The following is a 10,412-nucleotide window of genomic DNA, read 5'->3' on the forward strand; positions in this document are numbered from 1 at the left end:
GTTGGCCCGGGGAGCAGTAACATGTAGACATCTCTCCAGTCTTTCTACATCTATCTCTACAGGACCTTGTGGTAGCTGGGTGGCTGATATACCACAGATCAAAACCAACAAACACAAAGTGTGACTCACCTGCCTGTTCACTGAGCAGAGCTGTGAGGGGATCAAAAATCCAAGGTCAACACGGAGAATTTGCAGCACAATTTAGAAATTTATATTACTCTGCTAAATTGCTCAAAACATTCCAGCTTTCCCTCATTTTCTATTCCCCTACCCCATTATCACCAACAATTCAATCTCCCTCAAACATACAACCAATCCACATTCATTTTATTTTTTTAAATTAATTTTTGTTGGCGTATAGTTGCTTTAACCCTCATTCATTTTACAAATATGAGGCAAATTGCAAACCTTCTCTTCCCCAAAGGGATTGCCAGAAGCAAGTCCCATGGATGTTGGATGTTTAGTGATTCTCTCCATTTCATTTTGCTTCCCCTCTCCCCCTACCAACTGCCTTCTCACCCATGCTTTTCAAGGAGTAGACACTGTGCTACATGATAACATGGTCTCAAGTCACAAAGAGTTCATCAGGAAACATACCCAGTGAGAGTGTATGAGAGTTGAACCCACCCTGAACTAATGTTTTCTCTAGTCATATTTTATGTGAGAGTCCTTTTACTCAATTAACAAATATTTATTTAGTGTGGTGGCCCCCAAGCTGTAAGCTTATTCAGCTTTCTGCTTTCCGGAGAACTGCTTGTCTCTTTCTTGGTACGCACCCCTGACGCTGCGGTATTGAGCGTAAAAAAGGAAAATGGCTTGCGGCCAGTTTCGCTCCAGGTGCCTGCTCTGCATCTAAGAGCCCCTGGTTGTTCCCCAGAAGAAGGACGTGCTGCCCTGAGGGGGAAGTCTGTATCTCCAAAGAATGGCCCATAAGGCATGCTGACGCATAGATAGTGGTGCATAGATAGTGGTGCATAGATAGTGGTGCATAGATAGTGGTGCATAGATAGTGGCGCATAGATAGTGGCACAGAATTATGCGGAAATACAAGGTTTACTGATGTATTGTCTGATATTCGTTCCGAACTAAACCTATATATACATTCATGCTTTGAATAAACTTGCCTTGCAACCATCAGTTGTCTTGGCCCTTCTGACCCCATACTGGTGCTTTTCAGTTCCTTACCCCTCACCGCCAGGAACTTCTAGCTTTCTGCAGCCGGTCTGTGGCAATTTAGTGCCTACTGAATATAGAGAAAGGAATTTTGTTTCTCAGAAGCAGACTTCCTCTCCCTCATAGCCCATGATTAAGCAAAAGGACATTAGCAAAGGGTCTCAATGTATCTTTTAAGCCAAAATCTTGTAGATAACTATCTAAATACTTTTCATGGAGGAGTATTAAGCATTGAAATTATGAAAATTTTATTTATGAGAACATATTACTCTCTGAGATCTAAGAGAATCAAAACAGATTCATTCATTCATTCAATTCATGATCAACAAATGGTAAAGTGGCCTGCCTTAAACATTAAGAATTAGGATGTATGGCAATATGATTTTCCTGGGGCAACTGTTTTGTATTTGACTATGAAATCTAAGCAAGAAGCAGAGAACTGAGCATTTCTACTGGTCCCTGGGCTCTGATAAATCCTTAGACCTTTCAAGAGTTAGAGATCTCATCTTGCTTCCACCTCAGTTCTAACTCATTGAAGATGATTAGTAACGACCATAAGAGCGTGAAGGCCTAGTTCAGCTATTTGAGAAGATGTTCCCTCAGCCACCTGTTGAGTCCCGTGTTCAGGAAATGAAAACTACTTTTTAAAGTAAGTTTTGCACAATTAGCAAGAAAAGGAAGTAGAAGAGCTCTTCAATGTCTCACCACTATCTTCTTTTCTATAGGTGCTAGAGAATTAAAGACGATCCTCTCAATGCCAGAGAAATTCCACATCTTGACACTGATGATAGCTAACACTTATATATGGCTGTTAATAAGTTGAATAAATTCAAAATGCTTTATGCCCACAAAGTCATTAATACCCTCAGTAAGCTTGTGAAGTCAGCACTATCCCCTTTACGCAATTGAGGAAACTGAGGCACCAGAAAAAGCAAGTAAGTTGATCAAGACCAATATGGTCAATTTCTAGTAGTAACAACTGGGAGTCAAACCTAGGCAGTCCAGTTCCATAGTCTGACTCTTAAACACTTTGATGTCTTGCTATGATATATCGTCTCTCAATATTTCTTAAGATAACAGGGCCGTTGTTGCAATGGCTCAGGTTTCTTAGGTGAAATTTTCCTTAGTCAATTTCTAACTTCATAGAATGGGATTTTTACTAAGATTCAAAGCACTTGCTCTATATCATTACATTATCCCCTTCCCTATTTCTAATCGTGCTTTTTATACCACGGGCTTGTCTTAATACGTCTACACCCTGCAAAGCATGCATCACGTCACAGCCTATTGTCACTCTCATTCTGATAGTATGTAGTCCTCAGAAATGTTATACAGAACAATCTGCTCAGATCAGGCTGTCCAGACAGATGTAAGTTGCCTTTTTGGACCTTATGCAGCATGAAACTTTAAATCACAAAATCACAGGTGTTTGTAACCTGGAGACTGATAGTGAAATAATAACCATAGACTCAATGTTATCTGTTCAGGTGAATACTTAACAATATTATTCACTATACACCTAGTTTTACTTTGGGAAATGCTGATGTATGTATGTGATGTGATGAACCATTATAATCATGTAATAAGAAAAGGCTAAAAACACCCAGCAAAGGCAGTTTGAAATTAAATTATATATGGATTACCAAGCTGCCATTAAAATGCTTCTGTAGAATAATATTTAATAGCAATAAAAGATGCTCATGATATATTGCTAAGGGGAAAGTGGCTACTAAATGCAATTTATCTGCTGCACACCACTCTCTTGCTCTCCAGTAAAAAAAATGTCTGAGACAATAAACACCAAGTTTTTACTGTAATTATATCTGCATAATGTAATTAAAGGTGATTTTTATTTTCCTCATTTTGCTTATTAGTGTTTTCTAGTATTCCTACAATAAACATATGCTATTTATATATTTTTAAAAGATTCACTTAAAAAATGGTCTGGGTTTTTTGGCCTTTCTAACCTTAAAGTATATCAAGCAATGCTACTTTAACTTTCTGCATAAATGGCTTATTTGTGTTTAGAAGAGGGGCCAGAGCTGATCTTCAAGTTCTTGCCTACTGGAAAGGTTCCTAGGTGGCCTGTAAATTCCTCCTCATCCTGGCCAGCCAGGAAGTCATAGGATTCTGATGGATGGAAGCTAATTAGGGAAGAGAGTAGAGAGAGAAGCAAGCAAAAGATGGTGGAGGAGTTCATGGTAGGTATAAGTTTTTCATAAACATGTGAGGAGATTTTTCAAACTATTCACAACCTTTCATTGATTCCAATATGTCTTCTATGGAAATGTATCCTGTTTGGTTGGAAGTTAATATTTCCTAAGGTGTTACCAAATGGTGTGGGGCGGAATTCATGGTTTGTGTGAAAGTGAGTGTTGCAGGTGGAAAAGAGAAATAATGAGTCGTTAGAGACAAGTGTTGTCATAGTGAGGTTGATGGGCCACAATGGTGACAACAAGTCCTCTGAAATGATTGACATACTCCATCTGGGTGCTGCTCTGTATTTGACAGATGGTAGGCATTTACATATGGATAGACATAGACTGGAAGCATACCTAAACTTGGAAGCAAACTAGGGACCACATGCAGAGATTAGGAAGCTAAATGGTTCAGTGGAGGGAAAGGTAACTTAATGTTTAAGACTGTAATGGCAAAAGTGAAATTGTGTGTGCATATGTTTAACCAAAGTGAGAGATAAAACTATCCCTCTGCAAAGATATTTAGCTACCAGTCAGATGGAGCCACGGGTACCGCAGGGAAGCAGAGTTACACATAGATATAAAAGCCTCTTGGCACAGCCATGTAGACTCTTGACTTAGAGATTCCACATGTAGCAGCAGGCAGAAGGATACTATCTCAGATGCAGAGCAAAAGCAGTCTCTGCAAATTCTGTTCAATGTCTTGAATGGGACACAGAGCATAGTGCCAAGATGGGGAATGCCAGGATTGAAACAGAGAAGAAGAGAATCTTCATGAAATACAATTCAGAAGAAAATAAATAACATCTCCCATTTGAGGAAGTTGACTACTAGGACAGTTAGGGTAGAAAAATGAGGCTGGTAAACTTCAGAGATCTCTGGATATATCTGGTTGAACTTGGGGCTCCAAGGTCACTACGGCAGAATAAGTGTCATAATGTATATAAATATGCTGCATATATGGTCGTAGAAGTAGTCATTGTCATGGTCATCATCATTGTGTGGTAGTAGTTGTAGTAGTAATTTTAATAGTTACTGTAATTATGTTGAACAACATATGTCTTTCTTGAGTGGGGCTTGACCTAGGAATTTTATGTCCAGGGTAACAAACATATACTTTTGGAGGTGATAATGTTTGTTGGAGACCTTCTGGAGCAGAATTGGCTAGTGGAAATATTGATTTTGTCTTAATAGACAACACCTCGATGTTATTTAGGCAGAACCAGACCCTTCTGCCCAGCAGATTCTCTACAATGCAATTAATTAATTTCTAGAAGTCTACTGGGGCCCTGCATAGGCCAAACAGCATGACATGAAATTCAGACTGAGTAAGAATGCCTGGAAGCTGTGCTCTATTACCTCCCTGGCAGATATAAAGATGGAGATGCTCCAGAGACCCAGTTTCTAAAAGAAGTATCCCCATATTTGCTCAATTAGAGAAGGGCAGGAGGAAGTTTTAGTTTCAGATAGTGATTGTTTTTAGAGACTGGAATTTTACCAAACTCAATTTTTTCTTCTTCATGAGGAGTACCAGTTTCTTCAGTATTAGTAGAAGTTTCTATAAACCCCTTCTAAAGAAGGCATTGCTATTCCTGGGGTGGGGAGTAGAGGTAAACCTAGTCTTGGAGTCTGAGGGGAGACAGAGGCACAGGAAGACTTAGTGAGTCTCCTGGCAGATATCTGAGCAGCATCTGCAACAAGGAGCCATCCTCCCTCCATGTGTGAAAATACCGCCCAGTAAGTGACCTAGACTCCCTGGGGACGGCAGGTGCAGAGGGGCCCCCACGAATCAGACAATTCAATATGAAGCTTTCTATTTTCTGTTTTAATTGTATGTTTGTGGGGTTTCCAGAAATGTGGATGGGATATGACTTTCCATGCAGGAAGGACAATTACCAAAAAGAACTGTGGACCATGGGTCATTGACTATACCAACCCTTAATAGCATCACCCAGAACAGCTTCCTGTGCATATCTTCCTGGCAGTTGAACATCAGCTGTTGGTGACAGAAAATAAACGAGTACTACCAAATCATACCCTGGCTTTCAATCTCAATTTCCCTTCAGAGGTTTTTGCTCACTCTTCTAACATGCTCTCCTAGCAACTCTTTCCCAGTTCACAAAGGTATAATTCCCAGTCAGAAAAAGCATTCATACATTCATTCAGGGATGGATAAATTTTACATAATTTTTAAAATGCATAGCCAAACAGGTAAGAAGGGAAATTCCCCTATTACAGATAAAAAAGGAAGTGAAAACAGAGTGTTAAACATGTAGATTACATTATTGTTCTCCTAGGAGGAGTGGGAGAGAAAATACTACATTAAATAATTTTTATGAGCTTCGCACTTAAAGTCTATGTGGAATCAGTAGACAAAATGTTGGACCTACGAAAGGCAGAAGCTTGAAACTAAAGCATCACAAGACTTTCTTTTTAATAAATGAATGGTTTGGTGAGGAAAAAAAATTACCCACAAGCACAGATAGATGTCAAATAAGCTTGTGTTTGTATCAAGCTTGGGGAAAATAGAAAGTTTCCTCTGAAACAATAAAAGCCCAGGACTGTGCCATGCTCCTGTGCGTGCCCTGGGAAATCCCAAATAAAGAATTATTATAAAAATTGGTCCTGGACCAGTGAGCACCCAGGGCTTAGAAGAATTAAATACAAAATGGCTTTTGAGAGACACAGTCAGAAACCCAGGTCACGTGGAATTCCTACACTGCACAAAAAGCTTCTTAATCTAAAATCACAAAACCCATCAACTTATGAAGAACAAGATTCAAAATATACAATAAATACAGGCTTTAAATACCTAAAACTTCAGAAGAACTATCTAAGAATTACAGTATATTAAATGTATTTAAACTATTTTAAGGTTGTTAAAATAATAAAGTACAGTTGACTCTTGAATAACACAGGTGTTAGGGGCTCCAACTCTCCATGAAATTGAAAATCCATATATAACTTTACAGTTGGTCCTCCATATCTGTAGTTCTGCATCTGCAGATTCAACCAATTATGAATCATGTAGTAGTACATGTATTGAAATAAAAAGATATATAAGTGGACCCACGCAGTTTAAACCCATGTTGTTCAAGAATCAATTGTATTAAGCCCATAACAGTAAAATACTATAAATAATAAAAAGACAAATCTGAAAAGTTATAATAATAATATTTTTGAAAACTTAATATGTGCCAAGTATACTTTTAAGCATTTTAAACAAATGATTTTACATAATTAGCAAAACAACATCATATATTAGATATAATTGCTATCCCAGTTTTAAGCATGAAAAACACACAGAGGTTAATTAACTTGACCCAAACTGCAGGACTAGTAAATGGTGAGGCCAAAATGTAAATCCAGACAACTCTTCAGAAACCATGCTTTAAAAATTTTGCTACTAATATCTCTGAGAAGAAAAAAAAAAAAATGTAGTCATTGAAATAAGAAAGAAATAGGTTAAACTGATATAGCTGAAGAAACAATTAGTAAACTAAAAGATAGAGATTAAGAAATTGCCCAGAATGCAACAGGGCCAATAAAGAAATGAAGAATTGGAAGACTAATTAAGAGTCATGAGAATAAAGTCAGAAGGTCTAGAAAACTTCTAATATGAATTTCTGAAGGATAGAATTAAAACAATGATGAGGCAATATAATAACAGAGATAATAATTAAGTATTTTCTAAATTTGAAGAAAGCCATGAATCCTCAGGTTTAAGAAACATTTATCTCAAGCAAAATAAATTCATATTTAGACACAGCAGAGTGAAACTACATAAGACCAAAGATAGAGAGACTTAAAAGTAACCAGTGAGAAAAGACAGATTAACTACAAAGAAACAACAATTAAACGGAGAGAAATTTTCTCAAAGGCAACAATAGAAAGAGGAAGACCATGGAATAAAGTATTAAAACTATTGAGAGCAAATCTAAACTATCAGTCTTAAATTCTGCTTTTGCACCTTCTGGACAAATGAACTCACAGATTGTAGCAAAAAGAACTAGAAGGTAAAAGTTCATAAAGAAAGAAATTGGACCACAGTGACATTATCATCATAGCAGAATAAGAATTTTCTTCTGTCCTTCCTCCAAGACCACCAGTTTAGACAATCACCAAAGAACAAGAAAGTCTTGTGGAAATCCAGGAGTCCAGCAGAGAATTTCTGACACACTCTCAGAGCAAAAAACTCAGATATTGGATAGATTGAAGGGGAATATTGAGGTGTGCTGTGTGACTGAGTGGTGGGGAGCAACTGGGAAAGTGGCAGATAGGGCTCTCAGAGGGGACCAGAGGGACATGAGCGCTACTAACTGCATCACAGAATCCATCAGGATGTCTGCCTGTGAACCACAGGGGATGCCTCACCTGCAGATACCTCCAACTGGCCCACAGGCACCAATAGCACTCCACAGGCCTCACTCACACATTCCCCCACTGCAGGAATGGTTCTTTATGTATGTTCCCAATAGCTGCAAGAATCAGGCTTTGAAGATGGCCAGTGAGCACACACAGAAAGCTGAACCAGCTCTGTGGACTTGGGAGAAATGACACAACTTAAGCATTCAGGACCACCCTAGAGAAAGCAAAAAGGAGTCTGGCAGCACCTGGCCTGGCAGATCAAGAGAAGGCATACAAGCTTAAGAATTCTCTTACAAGAGAGAACACAAAATGTGGATCAGGTGTACCCTTAGAAAAGTTCTAAGAAAGCCTTAGAATTCCTAGCAGGGCTGACAGAAAGTATTTTTCTCCCAAAGTCAGCCAGTAAAGACTGGAGAAAGAGACTGCTTCCTCAAATGTGAAGACAGCAATGCAAGACCCCAAGAGATATAAAAAATAAAGGAAATATAATACTACAAAAGGAATACAATCATTTTTTCAATAACCAGCTCCAAAGAAATATGGATCTGTGATTTATGCAATAAAAAATTCAAAATAACTATTCTAAGGAAGTTCAGTGAACTATAAGACAACACAGAAAGACAATTCAATGAATTCAGGAAAATAATATATGAGCAAAATGCAAAATTTAACGTAGAGATAGAAATCTTTAAAAAGAACCAAACAGAAATCCTGGAGCTGAAGAATACAATAAATGAAATAAATGTAACAGAGAGCATCAATAATTGACTAGATCAAGCAGAAGAATCTGTGAAGTATAAAAGACATATGCTTTGAAATTATCTGATTAGAGGAGAATAAAGAAGAAAAGAATGAAAAAGAGTGAAGAAATGCTATGTGAACTATGAACTACCATTAAGAGAAATAATCTATTCATTATTGGAATCCCCAAAGAAGAAAGGGAGAATGGGGCAAAAAGCTCATTTAAAGTAATAATGGCTGAGAACATCCCAAATCTGGGGAGAGATTTGGACATCCAGTTCATAAAGCTAATAGGCCACCCAAAACTTCAACCCCAAACAATCTTTTCCAAAACACATGATAATAAAATTGTCTAAAAGCAAAGGCAAAGAAAGAATTATTTAAATAGCAAAAAACAAAAACAAAATCTCATACATAGGAACACCCATAATATTATCAAACCTTGCAGGCTAGAAGAAAGTGGGATGATATATTCAAAATACTGAACAACAACAACAAAAAACAACTAAGAAAACTACTGGGAAAAGTTGTCCTTCAGATACAAAGGTGAGATAAAGACTTTACCAACAAACAAAAGCTGAAGGAGCTCATCACCCACTAGACCTGCCTTATAAGAAATGCTGAAAGAAGTTCTTTAAGTTGAAGTGAAAGGATGCTAATTAAGAACATAAAAGCATATGAAGACATAGAACACATTGGTAAGGGTAAATATATAGTCAAATTCAGAATACTGTAATACTATGATATGGTGATGTGTTAATAACTTAACTCTAGTATAAAGTTTAAAGGACAAAAGCATAAAAATAAATATAATGATAATAATTTGTTAATAGCTACACAATACAAAAAGTGGTAAATTGTGACATCATAAACATAATGTGGAAGGAGTAAAAGGATAGAAGTTTTATATGCAATTGACATTAACTTGTTATCAGCATAAAATGGACTGTAATATCTATAAGATATTTTATGTAAGCCTCATAGCAACAACAAAGCAAAAACCTACAGTAGATACACAGAAGATAAAAAGAAAATCTAAGCATACCACTATGAATAATCATCAATTCAGAAAGGAAAACAATGAGAGGAAGAAAAGAATAGGAAGCTAAAAAAAGGCAGAAAATAATGAATAAGATGGCATTAGTAAGTTCTTACATATCAATAATTATTTAAATGTAAATTAATTCAATTCTTCAATCAAAAGGCTGAGTGGATAATAAAACAAGGCTCAACTATATATGCTCACAATAGAAGCATGTCACCTATAAGGACACACATGGGATCAAAATGAAGGAATGAAAAAAAAAATTCTGAGTAAATGAAACCAAAAGAGAGAAGCTATATTTATATCAGACAAAACAGACTTTAAGTCAAAAGCTATAACATGAGACAAGAAGGTCGTTATATAATCTAAAAGGGGTCAATTTATCAAGAAGATATAACAATTGTAAATATCTATGTACCTAACATTGGAATGCCAAAATATATAAAGCAAATACCAACAGAACTAAAGGAGAAATAAGCACCAACACAATAATAGTTGGGGGTTTAACTATCCCATTTCTACAGTGGATAGATCATCCAGAGAATTAATAGGGAAACAGCGAATTGGAACAACACTACAGACCTAATAGACCTAATATACATATATAGAACATTCCACCTAACAGCAACAGAATACACACAGTTATCAAGTACACATAGAACATTTCCTAAGCTAGATAATATGTTAGGCCAAAATACAAGTCTCAACAAATTTAAGGAGAAATAAATTATATCAAGTATTTTTTTCCCTACCACAATGGTATGAAACTAGAAATCAATAATAGGAGGAAAGCTGGAAATTTTACAAATAAATGGAAATTAAACAACACACTTCTGAACAACAAATGGATCAAAGAAGAAAGCAAAAGGGAAGTCAAAAAATATCTT

This window comes from Balaenoptera acutorostrata, chromosome 1 (genome assembly GCF_949987535.1).
Source record: "Balaenoptera acutorostrata chromosome 1, mBalAcu1.1, whole genome shotgun sequence".
NCBI lineage: Eukaryota > Metazoa > Chordata > Mammalia > Artiodactyla > Balaenopteridae > Balaenoptera > Balaenoptera acutorostrata.